This window comes from Narcine bancroftii, chromosome 12, assembly GCF_036971445.1.
Source record: "Narcine bancroftii isolate sNarBan1 chromosome 12, sNarBan1.hap1, whole genome shotgun sequence".
Lineage (NCBI taxonomy): Eukaryota > Metazoa > Chordata > Chondrichthyes > Torpediniformes > Narcinidae > Narcine > Narcine bancroftii.
In genome coordinates this window covers 2,943,466-2,957,943 of record NC_091480.1, presented here as the reverse complement: position 1 = coordinate 2,957,943, position 14,478 = coordinate 2,943,466, and the positions used below count along the sequence as shown (strand labels likewise).

The following is a 14,478-nucleotide window of genomic DNA, read 5'->3' as shown; positions in this document are numbered from 1 at the left end:
AGCCGCCGCTCATGGACAAGGTGGCTGACCTCACCAATAGCCTCTTGAACATTACTGACAAGGCTAGTGGCCGGCACGGGTGCTGAACTCAGTGTCATCCCACCAATCGTCCTGAAGAGACGAACATACCCACAAGGTCCCACCGTCTGGGCGACAAAAAAGACTGCCATCAAGACCTTTGTCACGCACAATGTCCAAAAACAACTCGGCAGAGAAAATTTCTAGTGGAATTTCACTCGAGCCACTGTGGACACATCACTTCTCGGCGCAGACTTTCTACGAGCACACAGCCTGCCTTTGGACGTGAAGGCCAAACGCTTGGTCCATTCCCAGACATCCCAATAGATATTTCTCCAGGAATGCTTTATGTTCTTGGCATTCTCCAGTTTATTTATTTTTTTAGGAGTGGGGGGGATGTTGGGAGGGTGGGTTGAGGGGGATGGGAGGATAATACCACATGTTTAATTTTTAAAAATAATTTACAGTTGAATGTAATACAATTATTATTTTGGTGAAAAATTGAGAAATAAAGTATTAAAAAAACCAAATTGCATTGTCTGCAAATCACCCAGAATGTGTGATGTGTGGCGGCTCACCACCAGGCAGGCGAACCAGCCCCGCCTGTAAGCCACGCGGTGGGATAGCCGGCCAAAATGGCGCCATTGGGTGTGTTCCCTTCCTCCCAGCACGGGGCTCAGAAGCCACGAGCCGGGGGACCACGTGATGCCCAGGTGACGTCAGCGCCCTCCAGCATGGTTTTCAGCCAGGTCCAGGATGGGAGTATCAGTACAGCTTAGCAGCCTGCAATAAACTAGTCTGCTCACTGAGCTCAAACTGTCTGGTTGTGCGTGTTCTTTCAGGATCACTGTAGCTGATGCAACAATTGGTGACCCTGATTGGATCAAACTTCTTTGAACCCATCATGAGTGAGCCTGGGGTGATCAGCGCCTTAGCCGCGAAACTCCATGAATTCTGGGTTCAGGAGCTGGAGACCTGCATCAGCCACGCGGATGCTCAGTTTCACCTCTGCCAGACCTCGTCCGACACAACCAAATTCTATCATGTGGTCGCTGCCCTGGACCTGGCCATCGGCAGACACGTGCTGCACCTTGCTCAGCACCCACCCGCCGAAGAAAAATACGAGACGGTCAAGCAAGTGCTTACTGGATCCCTCGGACTATCCAGACACAAGGATGCCGCTCGGATGCTACACCTCGGCGCCCTGAGGGACAGGTCCCCAATGGAGCTGATGGACGAGATGCTCACGCTCATGGGTGAGCACACCAACTCCTCACTCTTCGAGTGCATTTTCCTCGACCATATGCCCGGGGACGTCCAGCTGCTGCTGGTCCAGGAGAGCTTCACTGACGTGAGGAAGGTCCCCAAGAAGGCCCAGGAGCTATGGCACGCACTATTCCCAGAAGGCTCAGTGGTCCAGTAGGTCTCGAGGCACAGACATGACCACGCCAAGCCTGCCCCGAGCGCTGCAGTAGAGCATTTGGCTCCTGCAGGGGTGCCCAAGAGCATAACCAAGGGCACAGCATCCGCTCCATGCCTCTGCTTCTACCACCAGCGCTGGGGAGCCAAGGCTCGGAAGTGTCATCAGTCTGGCTCATTCTAGGGAAATGACCAGGCCGGCCAGGGTTAATGGCTGCGGGGGCTGGCCAAGAACACAACCTCCTCTATCTGCGGGACTCAGTCAGCAGCTGGCAGTTCCTCGTTGATCTGGAGCCCAGATCAATGTCATCCTGGCCACGGCCGTCGAGTCCAGGAACTGACCTTGTGGTCCTCCCCTCCGTGCAGCCAGATGTATGGAGACAAGACAGTCCACTTCCAGATCAGCCAATGAAATTTCACATGGAGGTTCACCGTCTTGTCCTTTCCAACTGCCATCCTGGGTGCAGACTTCCTCCTCGCACATGGGCTTCTGGTAGACATTCGGGGTAGGCGCCTGGTGGATGCCGTACCTTCCAGGCCGTTCGCCTCGACGCCTCCTGCTCGGAGCAACCACAGATGGCCACGATCAGCACACCCAGAGACTCGTTCCAGTGAATCCCGGAAGAGTTTACGACACTCATCAAGCTCCGCTGCCTCACCGCACCACGGGCTGTTCCACCACATCCCCACTCAGGGCCCACTGGTTCACGCCAAGGCTCGCCGGCTCCTGCCTGACAATCTCAAGGAGGCGAAGGAGGAGTTTTGGCACCTGTTGGAACTGGGGATCATTCGACGGTCTGAAAACCCATGGGCCTCGCCGCTCCACCTGGTCCTGAAAGCCTCCGGTGGCTGGCGTCCCTGCGGAGACTATTGACGACTCAATAAGGTAACAGTTCCTGACCGTTATCCCATCCCTCACATCCAAGACTTTGCGGCCAACCTGCATGGTGCGTGTGTTTTCTCCATGGTTGACCTGGTGCGTGGATATCACCAGATCCCGGTGCACCCTGAGGACATACCAAAGACAGCAACCATCTCCCCCTTTGGCTTGTTCGAATTCCTGTGCATGCCATTCGGGCTCGAGAATCCCGCTCAGACCTTCAAGTGCCTCATGGATTCTGTGGGCAGGGACTTGGATTTTGGCTTTATTTATTAGGACGACATTCTCGTCGCCAGCAAGGACCAGGCGCAACACAAGGCCCACCTTTGTGCCCTTTTCTCCCGGGTGGCCGATTTCAGCCTTGCCATCAACCTGGCCAAGTGCTAGTTTGGGAAAGAGTCCATGCAGTTCCTGGGCCATACCATCACGGCCGAAGGAGCCACGCCCACCGCTGCAAAGGTCTCCGCTCTCAGGGAGTTACCATGTCCGGACAGCCTCAAGGAGCTGCAGGAGTTTGCGGGTATGGACTACTTTTACAACCGCTTCATCCCGGGATTTGATAGATGCAGCCGGTGCTGTATTAAAAATAAATATGTCTGATGATGTTAAAAATCCACTGGCTTATGTATCTCAGACATTGAATAAAAACTCAAAAGAATTATTCTGCTGCTGGAAAATAATTTTTGTCCCTTGTATTAGCTCTGCAACGTGTAGAAGAATGTGTTTGTGCTGCTATGGGATTAAGTATTGATCATAATTTTTGAGTAAGATTAAAAATAAGAATAGATGATGATTCAACTGGAGTTTAATTTTGCAAGAATAGGACTGAAGTATAAGACACTATAATGATATTAAGGGCCAGTGTCATTGAGGATTGCTTATTTAGATGTTGGATTTAGAGGTTTCTGCTATATTTGTTTTTATTCTATTGATTTATGGCTGTGAAATCTATTAAGAACAAATCAGAAATTGCAGTGTAAAATTTTGACCTTTCAGAAGTCTAAAAATTTCTCCATGGGAAGGAGGTGTAATGCAATTGTGTTAACCTTTCAAATAAATCCTCAAAGGCTTAACTTTATCACACAACCAGACAGACAAAAAAAGTATTAATTTGAATCCCACAATGAAAACATAAATCTGAATGACTAAAGTTAAATACAACTGATGTAAAAAAAATTATAATTCACCCAATTATATCGCACATTTATCAATTTAATCCACCATCTTCACACATCGTAAGCAGTCCGTTCTTCTTGGGTTAATTCTAAAGAAGAATCTCCCATTTAATCTAAAGTTGGTTTAGCCATTTTCTGTTGTCACAAACATTTCTGAAATAGATCCCTTTTTTTGCCCCATTTACAATTTTCAATTTTAGTTAACTTGGGTATCTTCAATTCCCGCCCAAATCCACCTGTGACAGCACTTGCATGGAATGACACCCGTTTACCATGTCCCTCTGTTCAACCTCACTCCTCAGTGCCCGACCGTTCACCGTGTCTATCTTTTCCTGGTTTGCCCTTCAAAATGTGACACCTCACACTTGTCTGCATTAAATTCCATCTGCCCTTTCTCCAGCTGGTCCAGATCCTTCTGCAAGCTTTCCTGGCTGTCCACAACTCCACCGTTCTTGGTGTCACCTGCAAACTTGCTAATCCAATTCACCACATTATTGTTCCAGCACCTATCCCTGAGGCACAGCTCTCGTCACAGGCCTCCAGTCTGAGGAGCAATTGGCCACAGCCATTCACTGGCTTCTCCTGCACAGCCGTTGTTTCACATCCAAAATACGGAGGACATATGGATGGATGTTAAAATTCTCAAAGGTACATTAGTTAAAATGGTGTCAAATCACAAGGAACAGAAGTTGGCCATTCAGCCTACTGTGTCTGCTATTCCCTGACCTAAACAGTTGTCGCCTCTCATTCCAAGTTGTGGCTTTTTCCCCTGATCCCTTGATACCCTGACTCATTAAACATCTATTAATTCCGCCCCCCCACCACTTAAACTCCATCAACAATCCAGCAACAAATTCGATGACCTTCTGGTGAAATAAATTTCTCATCTGCTTTAAATGGGTATCTTCCAATTCTAAGACAATGTCTTTTTATCCAAGGGAAACATTATTCACATCTACTGTCCAATCCTTTCAGCATTGGAAAGCTTTCTGAGATCTCCTCTCCTTCTTCTATACTCCAATGAAGAGTGGAGATATATCATCCTGGTAAATCTCTGCTCTCTCTCCAACATCAGCACATCCTTTTTAAGATAAACTTCGCAGTTCTCCAAATGAGGTCTCTCCCATGCCCCATCAACACCTCCCTACCCTTGAAACAAAGGCCAACATAGGATTTGCTTTCTTTTCCTGCCGATCCAACCTGGAGGTTTCCCACTCACTATGTTTTCCTGAACGAGAACCCCCCGAAGTAACATAACATAACATAACAATTACAGCACGGAATCAGGCCATTAACACTTGAAATAATTACATGTAATTTATGTAACAAATTTGAAATTTTTGGAAAGATTTGGGAATCCTATTTATAAACTGTAGGAATTAAGTTGTAATCGCCCAACCTGAACCTTCTGACTCCTAAAATCAAGAAAATTTGTTAGATTTTATTTGATAGTTTTTTAGCAATTTTTTTATAAATACTTTCCAGATGTTATCTTTCTTTTCTATTGGGTTGTTGGGCAGGGGGAATTTAAAAAAAATACTATGTATTAATTTTCCATGATCTTTGAATGAGAAATTTATGTACGCATTTAATGCATTTGAAATTAAAATTTTCAAAGAGAAGCTTAACATAACGTAATACATTTTGCTTATTTTCAAGAGTTGTGGAGAGTGAGGAGGCTTTTCATGGACTACAAAAGGATTTGGACTGTTAGGAAAGATGGCAGATGGAGTTTAATGTAGGTAAGTGTGAGGTGCTTTATTTTGGGAAGAATAACCAAGACATATGCAGTGAAGGGGAGGGCATTGAGAAACAGAGGGACCTTGGAGGAATGGTTCAATAGACAATAGGAGCAGGAGTAGGCCCTTCGGCCCTTCGAGCCTTCAGTGACCGCCATTTTACAGATCATGGCTGATCACTACTATCAGTACCCCTTTCCAGCCTTATCCCCATAACCCCGAACTCCTTCGCCCACTTGAGTCTTATCTAACTCTCTTTTGAACATAATCAGCGAATCTGCCTCTACCACCCTCTGTGGCAGAGCATTCCACAGATTCACACTTCTCTGGGTAAAAAAATGTTTTCTCATCTCCGTCCTAAAGGGCCTACCCAGTATTCTTAAACTATGCCCTCTATTCCTCGTCTGTCCCATCATTGGGAACAAGTAATCCGACTTCACCCTGTCCATTCCCCTGATAATTTTGTATACCTCAATCATGTCCCCCCTCATCCTTCTAAACTCCATCGGATACAATTCCAGTTTTTCTAGCCCTTCAGCATATGTCAACCCCGCCATCACTGGAACTAACCTTGTAAATCTGCGCTGCACACCCTCTATAGCTAGTTTGTCCTTCCTCAAAATTGGAGACTAGTACTGGACGCATTACTCCAGGTGGGGTCTCACCAGGGCCCTGTACAACTGCAGAAGGGCGTCTCTGTTCCTATACTCCAATCCCCTCTTTATGAAAGCCAACATGCCATTTGCCCATTTCACAGCTTTCTGAACATGCATGTTAGCCTTCAGTGACCGGTGAACAAGTAGACCCAGATCCATTTGCTCCTCCCCACTCCCTAGCTTGTCTCCATTTAAATAATACTCAGCTTTCCTATTATTTCCCCCAAAATGGATAACCTCACATTTGCTCACATTGAACGTCATCTTCCATTCAACAGCCCACACCCCCAACCTGTCCAAGTCCCTCTGCATTTTCCTGATATCCTCCTCACACCCCACACCGCCACCCAGTTTAGTGTCATCTGCAAATCTGCTCATGTTATTAATAATCCCCTCATTCAAATCATTTACGTAAATTACAAACAACTGAGGACCCAATACCGATCCCTGCAGCACCCCACTCGTCACATCCTGCCATCCTGAAAAAGACCCGCTTACTCCAACCCTTTGTTTTCTATTTCTTAACCAATTTCCTATCCATGTCAGCACCTTACCTCCAATACCATGCTCCCTGATCTTGCCCACTAGTCTCCCGTGCGGTGCCTTATCAAAGGCCTTCTGGAAGACCAAATACACCACATCCACTGGTCTCCCAAGTCCACCCTCTTTGTCACATCCTCGAAAAATTCTAGAAGTTTAGTCAAGCATGACTTACCCTTAAGGAATCCATGCTGACTAGCCCTTATACTATTATTTCTGCCTCAGTATTCTGCTATTACTCCTTTTATGATAGATTCCAATATCTTCCCCACCACTGACGTCAGGCTGACCGGTCTATAATTTCCCGTTTTCTCCCTCCCTCCCTTCTTAAAAATCGGCACCACATCAGCCACTCTCCAATCCTCACGGACCTCCCCCGAATCTATGGAACTTTGGAAAATGTCGACCAGTGCCTCCACAATTTCCATAGCAACTTCTTTAAGCACCCTGGGATGCAGCCCATCAGGCCCTGGGGTTTTATCAGCCCTCAGTCCCAACAATTTACTCACAACCTCCTGCTTCTAGATCCGGATATCCATTAGATCCCCTATTTCCCCAGGAAATTTCCCCAAGTCTCTTGATACCGCATGACCACTACCCCCTAACTGACCATAACCTATATCCTCCTTGGTAAAGACCGATGCAAAGTATTTGTTAAATTCCTCAGCCATCTCCTTGTTTCCGGTAATAATTCCAGCCTTTTCCATTCCTAATGGACCAATTTTAGTCCGAACCAATTTCTTCCTCTTCACATATTTAAAAAAGCTTTTGCTATCCTCCATGATATTATTTGCTAATTTCCTCTCATACTTCATTTTCCCCTCTCTTATGACTTTCTTAGTTACCCTCTGATGCTCTTTGAAGGTTTCCCAATCCTTTAACTTCCCACTCCGCTTCGCTATCTTATACTTACTCCCTTTGGATTTGATAGTGCACTTGATTTCATTAGTTAGCCACGGCTGCCATTTGCATCTCCTAGAGCCTTTCCTCCACTTTGGAATAAATTTGTCTTGAATCCTGTAAAAAATGTCCAAAAATACCTGCCATTTTCCCCAGTTGTCCTCCCAGCTAGTGTATCTTTCCATTTTATTTTGGCTAGCTCCTCCCTCATAGCTGCATAATCCCTTTTATTTAACTGCAGTACAGATGCTTCCGACTTCCTTTCCTTTTCCCTTTCTAATTGCAGCTCAAAAGTAACCATACCATGGTCACTATTCCCTATGGCTCCCCTACATCGAGGTCACTTATTAACTCTGCGTCGCTGCACAGCACCAAGTCCAGAATCGACTTCCCCCTGGTATGTTCCTCCACTAGCTGCTCCAAGAAAGTATCTCGTAGACATTCAATAAACTCACTCTCTTGTGTTCCTGCCCCCGTCTGATTATCCCAGTCCACCTTCATGTTGAAGTCCCCCATAACTACCGTATTGCTACCACTTTGACATGCCACTCTTAATTCCTGATTTATACTGCCACCGATATCTGAGCTACTTTTCAGAGGCCTGTAAATGACCCCCATTATGGTCCTCATGCCTTTACAATTTCTTAATTCTATCCAAACAGACTCTACCCACCTGTTTCAATGTCTTTCCTTTCAAACGCCTGAATTTCATTTCTTACCAACAGAGCTACCCCACCCCCTCTTCCCAACTTTCTGTCTTTTCTATAGGACGTGTACCCGGGAACATTGATTTCCCAATCCATTCGTGGGAATTCGGTCGTGTCCACAGGAAAAAGGGAATCTCAGGGTTGGATGTGATGTCGTGTATGTTCTCTGCCAATCAATGGGAAATCTCCAAATCTTCAATCTTGGTGCAAGAGCCCACGAGGTACAAACCAACCATCTCCTGTCCAAGCTGCAGATTGCAAGGGCTGTAAAGTGCTGCCACCGCCTGTTCACACCGAGTACTGCATGCATGAAGCTTGGGGGAGAGAGAGAGGTATAATACCACCACCTGGTGTCCGGACTCGCGAACTACAGGATACATGATTTTTATTTTTCATGGGAGTGTTGGAGAATGAGAGGAGACTTGATTAAGGTTAACAAAATAGAGCAAGATGGATAATATGGAGCTCCAATGAACAGGGAGGTCTCACCTGTGAAGGAGCAAGTGTGAGATCTCCCAGTTCATTCTTGCTCGGGCAGTGGTGGCCAATTCAAGACAGCTCCAATTAGAGGAAGAGAATATGCTGTTTCAGGTCATGGGTTTGAAACGGTTTCCCCAGTTGTGTCATTCAGACTCAAGAGAGCAGATGCTTGCAGACCGGAAGGAAACCTAGTTTTATTGTGGAGAATTGCTTGTTTTTTGGGGTGAAGGTTGTTTGTGGTCTGAGATTCCTAAATATTTTACAATGGAAGCAGCACTTTTCCTTGTGCCTGATTGCTACATAGTGGGTAAAATGTCTCAAATCTTTCGCTCAGCCAGTACTTTTGGTCATTGATTTGGAGAGAGAGCGATGGCTTGGCAATATTTATAGCATGGTGAGTCCAAAGCTCTCAAAGTGACAGTGTGGAAGGAGTTTGTCTGTTCTTTGTGTTTTCTGCCACCCTTGAGAACTTAAAAAGTGTCCGTGAATTGTGGTATTGGTGAGACACAAGCTTGTTTTGCCCTCTTTTTGTTCTGTATGTCTATAAAGTTTCAGTTTAGGGATAAAATGTCCAGACTCTGTTCTGTTCAAAAGTCTAGTAACCAAATCAGATTCTCCCGAGTTCTTGTCATGGATATGCATCAAGAAGCCTGTTTTGCAGCAGTCGTGTTGCATTAGAGGTGCACATACAATTTTCAGAAATAATGAGTTTGAAACCAGAAAAAGATCAGGTCGTGCCCAAAGGTTCATCTGTGCTGTTGAATTGAATTGATGCCCCCAGGTCCAGAATGTGCACTTCCACCCCATGGCCTTGAGCTTCCCAAATCGCCAATGAACTTACGGCCCCCTTGAGCTGTGGAGTGTGGGAGGAAATCCACACAGACACCGAGAGGATGTAGAAACTTCTTGCAGTCAGTGCTGACTTGATCCTGGGGTGACTCGTGCTGGAGAGGTGAGACTACTGTCCTGCCTTCTCCTTGTGATGGCTGATTTTTGTCTGTTGGTGGATGGAGGTCTGACATGATATTCCCTTGGCCTTGAGGGAAAGAAGAGTAGAAATTGCAAGGGCTCTGACAGAAATATTTAAAACCTGTTTATCCACGGGTGAGGTGCCAGAGGAATGGATGTAATCTAATGTTCCTTTGTTTAAAAACGGCTTCAAAAGCAAACCAGGTGAGCCTGACAGTGATAGGTTAATTATTGGAGGGTAATCAGAGAGTACCTCGAAAAGAATCTGTTCAAATGGCTGGCCTTGATCAACCATAGCATAGAATACGGGAGTCGGGCAGTGAGGTTGAGACTAGACAAGATATTGGTGAGGCCCTGTTGAGAGTACTGTGTGCAGTTCTGGTCACCAAATGAGAGGAAAGCTATCAACAAAGTAGAGAGGGTGCAGAGAAGATTTAAGTCAATGTTACCTGGATATCAGCAACTAGATTACAAAGAAAGATTGAGCAAATGAAGTCTTTATTCTTTGGATTGTAGATGGTTGAGAGGGGATTTGATCGAGGTCTTTAAAATTACTAGGAGGATAGAACGAGTTGATGTGTATAGACTTTTTTCATTGCGGGAGCAGAGATTGAAACAGGAGGTAAAAGTTTGGAAGTAACATGAGGGGGAACTTCTTAGAGTGGTGGCTGAGTGGAGTGAGCTTCCGGGAGAAATAGTGGCAGCAGGGTCCATTTTGTCATTTCAGGGAAAATTGGAGGGGAGGGGAATGCAGAGAGGTGGTACGAGAGGAGAGTATTTAGTTCAGTGCAGACAAGAAGGGCCAAGTGATCTGTTTCTGTGCTGTAATTGTTATAGGGTTAAAATGTGTGGCAGTAACTTGGAAGTCCGATGCGTATTTGGGAATGGGTCGATGGCCACACTGAAATAGGCCGTTGATTCCCACTTGAAATAATTACATCGAATTCACGGAACAAATTTGAATTTCTGTTTTGAAGATTTAGGATGTGTATTTACCAATTGTCGGAATTAAGTTTTAACAACCCAACACGAACTTTCTGACTCCTAAAACCAAGAAAACCAAGATTTTATTTGAGAGTTTTGGTCAATTTTTATAAATACTATCTAGATGTTTTCTCTCTTTATTGTTTTCTATTGGGCAGCTGTGGGAGGGGTTACTTTTTAAATCACTATGCATTAATTTTATCTTATTTTCAAATAAGAAATTTAAGTTTTTTAATGCATATGTTAAATTAAATGTAAAAATGTTACAAATAAGATGAATGAAGAATTGTTTCAGGAACTGGCGATCTTCCACGAGTGCTGTGAACCCCAGGAAGCAGGAATGTGTGAACGAAACACAAAACTGGCCAGAAGAACTGAGGAAACACAGCTAAAAGTGTCCAAAAAGGTGCTGATGCCATCTTGATTTTAATGCAGGTGACACCGAGGAATGCGTTTGGGCAGAGATGGTCTATGGGCAGCCAATACGGACGCCTTGGGGAACAAAGCCCGCACCACCAGTAGGGATGGATAATGGTGGGTAATGAATAAGCATATATTAGAGACACCGAGAGAGAGCGACACACACATACCCAGACAGACAGACACACACACACAGACACAGAGAGACAGATACACACACACAGACACACAGAGAAACACACACAGACAGAGACAGAGAGAGAAACACTGACAGCGAGAGAGAGACAGACAGAGACACACACAGAGACACACACAGACAGAGACACACACAGACAGACACAGACAGACAGATAGAGAGACACACAGACAGACAGAGAGAGAGACACGCACACAGAAAGAGACAGAGAGACACACATAGAGACAGAGAGAGACACACACACGACACAAAGAGACAGACACACACACACAGCCAGAGACAGAGACAAACACACGACACAGAGAGACAGACACACACACACAGATACATACACACAGACATAGATAGAGAGAGACACACACAGAGACATAGACACACAGATATAGAGACACACACAGAGACACAGACAGAGAGACACAGACAGAGAGACACACACACAGACACACACAGATACAGAGACACAGAAAGAGACACAGACAGAGAGAGAGAGACACACACACATACAGACACAGAGAGACACAAATTGTGACACAGGGAGAGAGAGACGCACACAGACAGTGACACACAAAGAGACACAGACAGAGACACACAAACAGACACAGAGACACACACAGAGGGAGATACACACAGAGAGACGCGGAGAGAGAGATACACTGAGAGAGACACAGACACAGAGAGAAACACAGACAGAGAGACACTCAGACACACAGACACAGAGAGACACACAGACACAGAGAGACACACACAGACACAGAGACACACACAGACACAGAGAATCACACAGTCACAGATACACACACAGACCGATAGACACACAGAGAGAGAGACACACACACAGAGAATCACACACAGACACAGAGAATCACACACAGACACAGAGAATCACACACAGACACAGAGAATCACACACAGACACAGAGAATCACACACAGACACAGAGAATCACACACAGACACAGAGAATGACACACAGACACAGAGAATCACACACAGACACAGAGAATCACACACAGACACAGAGAATCACACACAGACGTAGTGACACACGCACACAGACAGACAGAAACCCCTTGGTTGTGCCCTTCACCTTTGCACTTAACTCCCTCATCTCTCCTGGCAGGATCTCATCACCTTTCCTACCCGTGGACCATGACATCTGTCTGCTCATCCTCCTTCCTGAGAATGGTGTGAACTCTACCCTAGAAACCCCACAGCAAAGAAAAGGGACCCTTCAGCCCTTCTCGTCCATGGTGAAATATCATTCTGCCAGTCTCATCGACCTGCACCCAGTCCCTAACCCTCCTGACTTCCCACATCCATGGATCTCTGCAATTGATTCTTAAAACGTAAGAGTTGAATGTTAAATGGCAGACCATTGAGGAGTGTTGTCAAACAAAGGGATTGAGGAACTGTGGTACAGAACTGCCCGAAAGTGGAGTCCCTTGTAGAGATGGGGGGGTGGGGGGGAGTGAAGAAAGCTTCTGGTATTTTGGCCTTCAGAAATGAGAGGATTGAGTGCAGGAGTTGGGAGGCCACGAGGAAGTTGGACGAGGCATTGGTGAGGCCAACTTGGGAACATTGTGTGCCGTTTGGGTGGCCGGAGGAGAGGAAGGATAGGAATGAGACAGCGCATCGAGGAGAGGGACAAGAAGGTGGTCTGGCTTTCGGGGTTTGAGTTCCAGGGGAAGGTTGGACAGGCTGGGACTTTATTCCCTGGAGCGTAGAAGATTGAGGAAGATTTGAAAATTGTGAGGGGGGGGCGGATCGTGTCCATGGGGACAGGCTGTTTCCAAGGAGAGTGGGAGAGATTCAAAGAGGAGGACATGGATTGAGATTGAAGGGGGATTTTCTTCCCTCAGAGGGGGGTGGGAGCGTGGAATGAGCTTTGGGCCAAGGTGGTGGAGGTGGGATGGACTGGAATCTTGGGGGGGAATGTGGGGCAGGTCCTGGTGTGGAAATGTGCAGCCTGAAGGGGAGATGGACTGGAGGCCCGAGGCAGCTCTCGGACCCTTCCCCAGTGGGACGAGGTTCTCAGGAGAGAGGGGGCTCCAAAGGGCTGCACCTCGAGCCCTGGGGCTCCATCCAGGGGCTCGGGGTGGTGGAGAGGAGATCCCGTGGAGGGGTGGATCAAGCTCTCGCGAGAGCGACCCCTGGTGGCTGCCATGTTGTTGATCTTTCCCGCCTTTGGAGGAGTTGGTCGCGAGCGGGAGGGGGAGAGAGGTTCGTGTCGGTTCCTCATGGGCGGGAATCGGGGCATTTTGGGAGCGAGACCAGGGAGGACGGAGTTTCCACGGGTCGCCCTTTGGGTCTGGAGCGGCCGGAGCTCGGAGGGGAACGGGCAGGGGGATGGTTGTGAGGTGGGGCCGGGGTACCGTGAGGAAGTTTGGGTCGGGGTGGCGTTAGGGTGTGTGGTAGTCGGGGACCCACGAGGCTGAAGGGGTGGGGGTCGGTGTCCGTGAGGCTGTGGGGGGGAGGGGGATCCGCGAGGCTGAGGGGAATCGGGGACCCGCGAGGTTGAGGCAGGTCGTAGCCCGCTAGGCTGAGGGGCGTCACGTCCCGCGAGGTTGAGGGGGGTCGGGGCCTGCGAGGCTGAGGGGGGAACGCTCCAATGAGGCTGAGGGGTGTCGGGGCCCGCGAGGCAGAGGGGGCTCGGGGCCCACGAGGCAGAGGGGGCTCGGGGCCCGCAAGGCAGAGGGGGGAGAGGGACGGGGACCCAGAAGGGTGAGGGGTTCGGGGACCCAGAAGGGTGAGGGGGGTCGGGGACCCAGAAGGGTGAGGGGGGTCGGGGACCCAGAAGGGTGAGGGGGGTCGAGGACCCAGAAGGGTGAGGGGGACCCGCCAGAGGGGTGTGGGAGATCTGCCAGAGGAGTGAGGGACACGCAAGGCTGTGGGGGCCAGGGATCCTGCGAGGCTGAGGGGGACGGGTGTCCAGAAGGTTGAGGGACACGCAAGGCTGAGGTACTCGTGGAACCAGAAGGGTGAGGGGAATGAGGACCCAGAAGGGTAATGGTGATCAGGACACAGAAGGGTGAGGGTGATCAGGACCCAGAAGGTTGAAGGTGATCAGGACCCAGAAGGGTGAGGGTGATCAGGACCCAGAAGGGTGAGGGTGATCAGGACCCAGGAGGGTGAGGGTGATCAGGACCCAGGAGGGTGAGGGTGATCAGGACCCAGAAGGGTGAGGGTGATCAGGACCCAGAAGGGTGAGGGTGATCAGGACCCAGAAGGGTGAGGGTGATCAGGACCCAGAAGGGTGAGGGTGATCAGGACCCAGAAAGGTGAGGGGGGACGGGGACCCAAAAAGCTGAGGGGGGAGAGGGACCCAGAAGGCTGACGGCGGACGGGGACCCAGAAGGCTGAGGGGGAAACGGGGACGGGGACCCAGAAGGCTGAGGG

At 48.1% G+C, this 14,478-nt stretch overlaps 1 long non-coding RNA gene across 1 annotated transcript; it reads left to right on the top strand.

Moving 5' to 3' along the window:
• Positions 1-1,824: 1,824 nt before the first annotated feature.
• Positions 1,825-8,353, top strand: LOC138746713 (uncharacterized). The gene is made up of 3 exons (XR_011347057.1): positions 1,825-4,140; positions 5,152-5,234; positions 8,096-8,353. It is a non-coding gene; the product is annotated as an uncharacterized lncRNA (long non-coding RNA).
• The last annotated feature ends 6,125 nt before the right edge of the window (positions 8,354-14,478 follow it).